A 12,093-nucleotide genomic window follows, 5' to 3' on the forward strand; every position below is an offset into this window, starting at 1 on the left:
AATGTATATACAATATGAATTATATGAATATATACATGTAAATACATAAAAATATTTTCAAAATATATTGCCTACTGTATGTGTGTATTATATGTACATAATAAATATACACAGTATACACATTTTTTTAAACAAAAACTTATTTTGGATGTGATTAATTGTGATCAATTGTTCAAAAGCACTATTATTTATTTGTTTATATATTTATATATATATATATATATATATATATATATATTTGTTTATATATTCACTACCCCAATCACTTGTACAGACAATAGTAATATTTTATAGAGAGTAAAATATATATGAAACAATTTAAGAATACAATATAACGCCACAATAATTGTAAAGAAATAGCTTGGGATATTTAGATAACTTTAAGTAACAGCAAGGCCGGTTCTACGCAGGGGCAAGAGGGGGCAGTGCCCCCTCAAATAAATGTCTTGCCCCCTCAAATCAAAATTTTGAAAACTTGAGAAAGCACATGTTAATATACTCACAAAATGAATATATTACAAGCTGACAAAATGATCTGCGGTAGCGGAAAAATCCGCCGAAAAAGGGACACTACATAATACGGTATTAGATTTTCCTCATGTCTCTGTCCCTCCGCTGTGTGTATTCATTCACAGGCTGCAGCGCACGCACACACGCCCACACACACACACTCCTCCCCTTAGCCTTCGGTAAACATCCAATCACCGTCCGTATGCAAATGAGTCAAGACGCAGGCTAACGTAGTGTTGTGTCGGATTTCAGCGCGGTCACGGAGTGGAAAGACTTTGAAGAAGCTGCAGCGTTTTTATAAAAAAAAATATATATATATATATATATATAAAAATGAATAAAAAAAACATAATATGATCTGTTCTATAGCCCATCTGCTTTTACTTAGTTTTTTTTTATTATTCATAAGACAACCTTTCAGTTTTGTAAATATTCTAGTAATAGTGTTAAGTCTTACTTTAGGTTAAACGTTTTTGAGAATTAGAGCACCCAGCTAAAATAAATGTTATGTCCTTGATTGATAAAATCTGGATTAAGGATATTTTATTTTATTTTGTTTTATTTATTTTTTTTTTTTTTTTAGTTTCCCCCCTGAGGGATTGCCACCTTATTGTGGTCAGGGGGTTTGCGTGCCTCAGTGACCTTAAGAGCTATACCAGCAGGAGCTTAGTCTTCAAGTGGGACACCCAAATTGGACAGGTCTGAAGGTAGAGGCCTGACAAAGTGCAATCCACTTCTCCAGGCTTTGGACACAGCTAACAACACAATTCAGCAAGGAAAATACTGTTACTATAAGCACAGGGAAAAAAACAGTGCTCGAACATGATGTGTACACATGATGCCCCCTTCACATTTCTGACTGCCCCCCCATATGTGCCTGTCTAGAACCGGCCCTGAGTAACAGTATTTCAAGTATGCTATTATTTTAACTATAGCAATATCAGAAGAACAACTTAGTCCAAATTAATTAATTCTTTGATATAAATACTAGATTTGTCAACATTTTAAATTAAATGTTAGACTTGTTTATCCAACGTCAACTATTGAATCAACTGAGAAATTTTGTGAGAAAATGAAAGAAGGAATCTGTACCAAAACATCTCAATATGCTCAACAGATTAACCCAAAATAATTTTTTGTTATATAAACCTTTAATTTAGCTTTTCTGTAGCCTGTTGTTTTTTCAATATTCAGTTTTTGTTTACATTATCTTTTGGCACTTATTGGCTTATAGATGGGCAGAGACACATTAGCAACAGCTTAATACAAAGAGTTAACTTTTAGTTTAATTTTAGATTAAACTAGTTTATCATGTTTACGGAAACTGACCATAGAGTTTTTGTCAGCATCTGATGATTTCGACATTACAGAAAATACCACGACATGAATGGTGAACGATTATATCAAACGGGTAATTTGCCAGCAATAAATCCATGGAGACGGAGGCTTTTTTATCACATCACCCTCATAAAGTTGTGCGTCAGTGTAATTTCAGTATACAGACCAGGTGGGTTGTTATAGTGATCCTGCTTATATAATATATAGGATATCCGACATGAAGAGAGGTATAAAACAGACAGATGAGGGGAGAGTGACTAGTCAAAGTGCCAAGATATCCAGCCATTCTTAACAGGTCAGTTTACATGATACATTTCGTTTTGTAAATTCACTTACCATGTACAGTAACAAGAACTTTGTTACATTTATTTTTATTTCATTTTCCTATTTTTAACTGGTAATAATTTTATTATTAATTTTTTTACAGTTATCTCCTTCCACGATTAAACAGTTTTTCTAAAAATATATTTTATTTACTTATTTATTTTATAGATGATTGATTATCCCAGTCACTCTCTGAGTTGATTAATATCTGAGCCATGTATAGAAACACCGTTATCTTTGGGATCCTGCTCTGTTCAGGTATGGTTTGTCTTTTCTTGTTTTTTGTTTTTTTTTGTGAACTATAAATGTATTATTCAGCAAGGCACTAAATTGAGCAATACAGTCAGCTGAAACTATATACTATATCTAGAGATGAATAACTCTTGGTTGTTCCTTGTTTTTTTTTTTGTTTTTTTTCCAGTGGTCTTCACTTTTGGTTTTAGTACAGAATCTACTAGTACTGCTACTAATGATACAGCTATAACAACTGCAATGATGTCTGAAAACACTGAGTCTGACTCCACACACACAAGCCAGTCTTCTTCATTCACATTCATGGATCCATCCACTACACAGAACCAGACCAACAGCTCAGTCGGTGAAACTCCTGAAGAACCGCAAGGTTTAACATCAGGCCAGATCGCCGGTATAGCTGTAGGATCCATCGCTGGGGTTGCAGCTCTGGGTAAGTGGTCACAGAACGATTTCTAATTTATTTGTGCACAATGTCTGTGTAAGATCTTAAAGGGGTAATGAACTGCCTTTTTAAATTATTTTGCACTGTTCTCTGAACAAGTTCATACTGATGTGTTCTGGAACTTTATTAAAAAGTAAAGTTTATCCACTCTTTCCAACTTGGCACTGCACAGCATCTTGTTGTCTTTGGAGCCATCTTTATGTATTTCTCTTGTACTTTTGGAATTATTAAAAACCGTTTTGCTTATCCACATCTCCGTCGTTCCTCCCAGCACAGTTCATGACAAGACTTGACCGGACAAACAGTTTATTGCGTATCTCTGTACATTTTAGGGTGGCCTTTTATTGTGGCCAGCCTAAGGCACACCTGTGCAATAATCATGCTGTCTAATCAGCATCTTGATATGTCACACCTGTGAGGTGGATGGATTATCTCAGCAAAGGAGAAGTGCTCACCAACACAGATTTAGACAGATTTGTGAACAATATTTGGGAGAAATAGGCCTTTTGTGTACACAGAAAAAGTCTTAGATCTTTGAGTTCAGCTCATGAAAAAAATGGGGGCAAAAAGAAAAGTGCTGTGTTTATAATTTTGGTCAGTGTACATATGGCTTTAAAAAATAGTTTGAGTTTGAAAAATTCCACATGAATTAACTGTCATAAACAGTCTGTTTATTAATTATAATACAGTAATAATAGCCCTCTATCCTAATAGTTTTTATCATATTATGTTATTGTTTTTAAGGTTTTAACAATATAAAACAAACCACACAGAACATAAGTCCTCTTAATTCATTCTAAACATTATCAGCAGAACAGTTACTCAAAAAATATTTTAATAAAATAGTATTTTTTAACTAAGTAGGGAAATATGTGAACCAGTAACTTCAGGCTGTTTATTTTATGAGTTTGGGAGGGGAAAAAACACCTAGTTTATTACTTCAGGGCTAACTGTATGTCATGTGTTTTCAGAGTACACAATGGATGTACACAAACTTGACATATCAGTTTGTACACATTATGTAATACCAATATTATGTAATACCAAATACACAGCAGATGGCAAGCTAGTATACCATCTCTATTAATAACCACAAACTAATAAAATACCTGTAAATACCTCAAACTTCTTATTGCACTGTCAGCCTAATCAATATTGTCTTGCTCTGTCTAGGTGGAGGGATATTCGCTGGACTGAAGTACACTGGAAAACTGGGTGGCTAATTTGACTCTAGCTTAACACACTGAATTTCATCATACTATAATCATTTATTTTTTTTAATACACAATTTGCAAATTTTTTGCAACATTTTTTTTTGTAAGTCTATTCGTTTTTATATGTAGCGCTATGTCATCTGACAAAAATCACTCTAATGTGGATGGACAGTGGGAGTTTTTCTCAGAGGAAACTCTTTCAGAAGTAACTTTTTTGAGCCATTTTTGACATCAGTGAAGTCAGCTCTTCACTTCACATGGTGTCCCTGCAGAGTAACCACTGGTGTAGATCATCACATTAACTATGAACACAATACACTAATTTTTGACATCTGCAAAGATTCTCTTGAACACTTTTATCATTTAAAATCTAAGAAATGTATTTTTTTGTGATTTTGTTTTTTGTTTGTGCTATATTTTCAAAACCTTGAACTACACTGTATTTCTCTTGTTTTTATAATTTGATAATAATCTACATTTTGTCTCTATATTTGCAGAGTTATCATTTTATGACATGGCCATTAGCAGCCATGAGTTGGCATGAACGTCATGTGTACATTTATGATATGTCTGTATTTTCTTTATGTAAACATGAGCAATACTGAGGCTGTATTCTGGGAAAACAAAGCACTGGGTGGTATGTGTGTTTTTTCTGTATGTAACAACAGAATTTGCGAGTTATAATAGGAACAGCACATAGGAGGCAGAATTATACATCAGAGTGTTCAGTCACACAGCAGGTAAAAGAGCTCTCTATCTCTGTCACCATCCAAACAGAACAGCACATCAAATATTTATCCCTCCCTCCAGCAACTGCTTTATAAACACTATCCAGTTTAATCCCTCATGCTGTGCATCTTTGAATGCACAGGAAGATACAGACAGAGTTAGTCCTCAATTGGCTCTGACCTGCAACACCTCATTTGTAAAGCTGATATTTATGTCATTGTGGGATTTTATATATATATACATAAATTATATATCATTGTATTACCTTTTTTTTGTGCATACAATAGCAACAAAACATATTTGGATGCTAAAGTCACACTTAAAGGTGACCTATTATGCCCCTTTTTACAATAAGTCTGTGAAGTTTCAGCTCAAAATACCCCACAGATCATTTGTTACATCATTTTGAAAACGCCCATTTTGAGTGGAAACTGAAACACTGTTTTCGTGCATTTCTCTTTAAATGCAAATGAGCTGCTGCTCCCCGCCCCCTTTTCCAGAATAAGGCTGTGCCTTTACAGCATGTACCTCAGATATTCTGCTAAAAAACATCTGTTTGGTTTTAATTATCATGTCTATCATGCTGAAATCATGTGTTTTAAAGCCATATCAGTTTAAACCATAGGCCCAGAGCTACTCATGATTTTGTCTGAGCTATGAAAAATCAAAGAATTCATATTTTTTCATTTTATTTATATTGTTTATTTTATATTGAATATATATTGTTATATTCTTATTGTTTAAGTGGATAGAATAAGCACATTTTGAGTAAATTAATTTCAGTTTAAGCCTCATATCTTCGCAAGTCACGACTCATGATTCTCAACTTGTCTTGACAGAGAGGATTCTTTTAAGAGAGCTTTTAAATAGCTTGTAGATGTGCAGTGCACATTTTACTTTCACTTTCAAATTAGCGGCAATTCAGCGTCAGTTGCTTGAATCCCATTCAAGCAACAGCAAAATACAATGTTAAACTCACTTAGGCAATAAATTAATCATGGAACTTTTATTAACAAAATGAATAAAAATAGTTTAAACCATGCTATATCAATAACATTATAATTAACAAATAACTTAGGCTAGGCCTACATACATTTTAAATAGCCTAGTATACAAAACTGAAAATTGGTAAACACGGTGGAACCAAATAAATATAAGCAACGTAGAACATTTATTAGCAAAACGAATAAGAATGAAATTACACAAAGCAAAATCAGCAAACACTGTAGGGCCAAATAAATAAGAAACCAATGTTCAAAAAAACTTACCACCATAACACCATAGATAAATGGCAAAAGTCAACAAGCTTTTCAAAATAAAAAACATTGTCAATCTTCCACTATCATCTTGTCTGTCTCGCCTGACCTCACTCTTTTTGTCGGTCAGCTTAGCACTCTGCTGGTTGATAAATAAAATCTGATCTGCGATGCGACTGTGGTTCGGCACTCTGCACTGAGCAGCCACATTCAGCTTTATTTGTAGTGTCTGTTCTCCAACTGTATTAAATAATATTTTATTACTATAAAAAAATCAAAACGACGGTTGGTGCCGCGGTGGGCAAGTGACCAAACCGGTTATTTTAATTTTAAATAAAATTGAATAATGTTACATAAATTATGTTAAAAATATATATGAATAATGTACACATATATTAATTGCATATGGCATATATTTAATTTTCCTGAAATAATTTGTATTCTTCATATTTCTTTTATGACTTTTATGAGGTTTCATCTGGTATACTCTTTAACACAAGCTCTGATAGCTCGGTTCAAATGTCATTTCACTAGTTGACAGTCATTTAAGATTTGGTGATCCAAACTTGCTAATGATGTGGGAACACAAATTGGAAAAGCATATGTTGTCCATAAGGACGTAATGGCATCTCTCATAAAGGTGTGCATCTTTACAAAGTAAACAATGGTCTAAAAAACACTTAGCCTCTTCGCTAATTAGCACACGAAATACCATTGGTATACCACGTCCGCCGCCTCACCGGAAGTTGTACCCACATTCTTTTTTACAGTAGCGCCCACCGGAAACTTGTGGGTTGGGTTTTCTGAGCACACACATTCGAAGCATGCGCACAGAAAGCAGCTGTCACACAGCATGTGATTACTAAACAAAGTTCTCTTTCATGTCTTATTGCACTTAAACTGTCAAATACACACAAGTTTATGTTAAAAACACACAGGAGTTACAAAACAGTTGGTTATGTCTGTGAAGGTGAACAGCTGGGAAAGAAATTGCATGTTTATATTAGATCTGTGTGGCAGCCGCGTAATATATAGTAAATAAATCAATAAAACCACTGCTATCTTGTTTCCTCTGAGGTTGGGACTCTAAATAGTGTTCTGTGCTCGTCTGTGCATCTTACTAGAGAACAGTTAGCATGCTTCGCTCAAACTTTTGCTATGGCTTCCCTGGTGAAAAAACCAGCATATGCTGATAGGTATGTTTTGATCCTGGAATGCTGGTTAGGTAGGTTTTGATGTTGGTTTAAGCTGGTCCTTTGCTGGTTTTTGCTGGTCATGTTGCTGGTCAAGGACCAGAATGAACCAGCAAAGGACCAGCATAAACCAGCTAAGGACCAGCTTAAACCAGCATCAAAACCTACCTACCAGCATATGCTGTTTTTTTCTCCAGGGTTTAGAACCGTTGTCACTTGTGAAAACAAAATGGTGGCGCCAGTAGTATAAAATAAATGCCAAGAAATATTCAGTACAATAACATTTATAGACCTGTGGCCACTGTAAATTAGAGAGTGGTATGATGTTTACTGTGGTCAATGTTACAAAACCCCTCTGACTGATGTATATGCTTTAGTCTTGACTGACTGTGTCAAGATCAGAGATTAGAAGTGTATGTTTTAATGTACAGGTTAAGAAAAGGGCAGCTGGGTAAGAGCAGTTTGTCACTACCGCTGAAAAAGGGATTGAGTTACTAGTGGCACAGTCAGCCAGTGGAAGTGAGATAATTCTCTCCTTCTTCTCACAAATTGAGTTCTTCTCAAACAGATCATCTGTCTTAGCCTGGAAACCTAATCTGAAAAAGCACTAAGAGCACACACATAGACACAAAGGTACAAGCTGTCTAAGGACATGTCTGATTGAAAAATATACACTTGCATGTACAGTATATAGGGATTTGAGGTCCTCGTTTGTATATAGGTATATTCCAAAAAACATGCATTAATTGCTGCTACATTATGAGAGCTTTTCTGTCTACACACACACACACACACAGACATACACTAATGACCTAATAAGCTCAGTGCCACAGTAAGTAAGATGTGAGTTTCTCCACTTACAGGTCGTTGTGAGGAGGGTGGTGACTAGGAGCATTTGTGTGTGTAAGTAAAGAAGCGAGGACTAACGTCGCCCTCTAGCGACCGTACACTGGTATAGAGGATGGAAATGAGTTATGACAAATTTATTTAATTTTATTTGCATATTAAATATAAATATAACACAATAAAAAATGGTAAAATAAAAAAAATATTTATTATAAAATAATTTAACCACATTGACACTCATTCTAAAATTTGGGAATGGTAAAAATATGGAAGGTCTCTAATGCTATCTAAAAATGCATTTACTTGATCAAAAATGTAATAGTAATACTGTAAAATCTTATTACAGTTTAAAATAACTCTTTTCTATTTTAATATATATTGTCATTTATTACTGTGATGTTACAGCTGAATTTTCATTCAGCTCATTGCTACAATCATTACTCCAGTCTTCATTGGTACTTGATCCTTCAGAAATCACTCAAATATGTCGATTTGGAGCTCAAGAAACATTACTTTTACATTTTTATCAATGTTGAAAGCAATTGAACTGTGTGAGGAAAAAAACTTTTGTAACTTAATGACTCCATACTGTCACTGTTGATTTAAAGGGTTCACCCAAAAATTGAAATTCTGTCATTAATTACTCACCCTCATATCGTTCATCTTCGGAACACATGCATTGATGTCACTTTCCCGCTGGAACACGCCCCTTCAGCCTGTCTGAGTGGCAAAAGATCTGCTTTATGAATGAATTTAATAGGGAAGCTCCGAAAATGCTAGTAAAACAAAACAGTAATCATTTTGCTGGACTTGATATAATGTTACTTACAACTTACCAAATATCCAGTGGTCCATGGATACTGGTATGCAGCCAAAGCAGAATTGCCTGTGAACACATTTTGTAAATACGAAATAGGCTGATCTAAACCCCGGTGATCACTTCTCCTTTGCCGAGATAATCCATCCACCTCAAAGGTGTGGCATATCAAGATGCTGATTAGACAGCATGATTATTGCACAGGTGTCCCTTAGGCTGGCCACAATAAAAGGCCACTCTAAAATGTGCAGTTTTACTGTATTGGGGGGGTCCAAAAACCAGTCAGTATCTGGTGTGACCACCATTTGCCTCATGCAGTGCAACACATCTCCTTCGCACAGAGTTGATCAGGTTGTTGATTGTAACCTGTGGAATGTTGGTCCACTCCTCTTCAATGGCTGTGCGAAGTTGTTGGCAGGAACTGGAACACGCTGTCGTATACGCTGATCCAGAGCATCCTAAACATCCTCAATATGTGACATGTCCGGTGAGTATGCTGGCCATGCAAGAACTGGGATGTTTTCAGCTTCCAGGAATTGTGTACAGATCCTTGCAACATGAGGCCGTGCATTATCATGCTGCAACATGAGGTGATGGTCGTGGATGAATGGCACAACAATGGGCCTCAGGATCTCGTCATGGTATTTCTGTGCATTCAAAATGCCATCAATAAAATGCACCTGTGTTTGTTGTCCAAAACATACGCCTGCCCATACCATAACTCCACCGCCACCATGGGCCACTTGATCCACAACCTTGACATCAGCAAACCGCTCACCCACACGATGCCATACACACTGTCTGCCATCTGCCCTGTACAGTGAAAACCGAGATTCATCCGTGAAGAGAACACCTTTCCAAGGTGTCAGACGCCATCGAATGTGAGCATTTGCCCACTCAGGTCGGTTACGACGACGCAGTCAGGTCAAGACTCCGATGAGGATGATGAGCATGCAGATAAGCTTCCCTGAGATTGTTTCTGACAGTTTGTGCAGAAATTCTTTGGTTATGCAAACCGATTGTTGCAGCAGCTGTCCGGGTGGCTGGTCTCAGACAATCTTGGAGGTGAAGATGCTGGATGTGGAGGTCCTGGGATGGTGTGGTTACACGTGGTCTGCGGTTGTGAGGCCGGTTGGATGTACTGCCAAATTCTCTGAAACGCCTTTGAAGACGGCTTATGGTAGAGAAATCAACATTCAATTCATGGGCAACAGCTCTGGTGGACATTTGTGGCATTGTGCTGTGTGATAAAACTGCACATATTATAGTGGCCTTTTATTGTGGCCAGCCTAAGGCACACCTGTGCAATAATCATGCTGTCTAATCAGCATCTTGATATGCCACACCTATGAGGTGGATGGACACAGATTTACACAGATTTGTGAACAAAATTTGAGAGAAATAGGCCTTTTGTGTACATAGAAAAAGTCTTAGATCTTTGAGTTCAGCTCATGAAAAAAGGGGGCAAAAACAAAAATATAGTGTTTATAATTTTAATCAGTATATATGGTCATATCAGCCAGCCTAAAATCTTATATAGCTTTTGTCAGTGTTTATTTAAAAACATCCAGTTATGCAGAAGTTAAGATGGTAAATATTTAAATGAGTTGCCAATACGATATTTTATAATACAATATATTTTTACCGCAATGTTCAGCATATTAACATGAAATGATATCTGTGTTTCGCCACCTGGAGTCCATTTGTTTCTTTGAATTTCAGCGATCCATTTGCTTTGCTTTTCTGTAGCTTTTGGCAGCCTGTAAAAATATACCTCAGGTTCTTGTCAAATCTTTTTGTACAGTTTTTCTTTGTGTGTTCTTCTGTCGCAGCTCTCCAAGTATTCACGCTGAAACCAATGCTGCCACTCAGTCAGGGTTGCCAGGTTTTCACAACAAAACTCGCCCAATTGCTACTCAAAACTAGCCCATTTGGTGGGTAATATACACATTTTTGAGGGGCTCCCCCGGTAAAATTTGCATTACAGGGGATAAACATCACGTTTTTGGGGTCACTTCAAAACAACAGTGTTATAGTAGCCCAATTCAACAGGAAAACCACAGACTTGGCAACACTGCACTCAGTCTTTTTGCCACTCAGTGGGCAGAGCCGCATAGTAACTGCAATGTTCTCAGACCCAGAAACATAGTAAAGACATCATTAAAATAGCCCATGTGACGTCGGTGGTTCAGCTGTAATTTTATGAAGCTACAATAATAACTTTTGTGTGCAAAGAAAAATAAATGACTTTATTCAACAGTTCTTCTCTTCCATGTCACATGGACGCGCATGCGTCATTATTTTTGTTTTCTTTGTACAAAAAGGATTTTTTGTAGCTTCATAAAGTTACGGCTGAACCATTGATGTCACATAGACTATTTTAACAACGTTCTTACTACGTTTCTGGGTCTGGGAACATGCTGTCTATGGAAGGTTAGATCTTGGATTTCATCAAAAATATATTTATTTGTGTTCCAAAGATGAACGAATGTCTTGCGGGTTTGGAATGACATGAAGGTGAGTAATTGATGACAGAATTTTCATTTATTGGGTGAATTCCCTGCTAAAAAAAAAACCCCAAGCTAAAACCAGCCTAAGTTGGTTGGCTGGTTTTTAGCTGGTCATCCAGCCTGGTCTTAACTGGTCAGCAGGCTGGTTTTAGAGGGGTTTTGGCCAGGCTGGTCAGGGTGGGAGATCAGCTGGAACAACCACCTAAAACCAGCTAAGACCAGCCAGCCATCTTAGACTGGTTTTAGCTGTTTTTTTATTCAGCAGGGTTAACCCTTTAATGCATCCTTGCTGAATTTACAAAAAAAAATGCATCACCTCCTATAAAAACATCTTGACCCCAAACAACAAATTTAGTTTTAGTTGTTTATGCAAAAAAATTATAATTCACCAAGTCTTGCAGTACATTAGTCATATTTTCTTAAGATTTCCATAAACCATAACTGATTACGTGGGCAACACAACTTACTGGTAAGTGACTTTATAGTTTTTTAATGCTCCATTTCTAAAGCTCTATAATTTATAATCACTACACACACACAATCTAATGTAGTAATGCAGACAGTCCACAATTATTTCTCTAGACATTTGCTTTTATTCATATTCACTTCTTTTTAAAAAGCCAAGAGCTCTTGATATGCGGTACACTATTCACATTTCA

Source organism: Labeo rohita, chromosome 5, assembly GCF_022985175.1.
Source record: "Labeo rohita strain BAU-BD-2019 chromosome 5, IGBB_LRoh.1.0, whole genome shotgun sequence".
Lineage (NCBI taxonomy): Eukaryota > Metazoa > Chordata > Actinopteri > Cypriniformes > Cyprinidae > Labeo > Labeo rohita.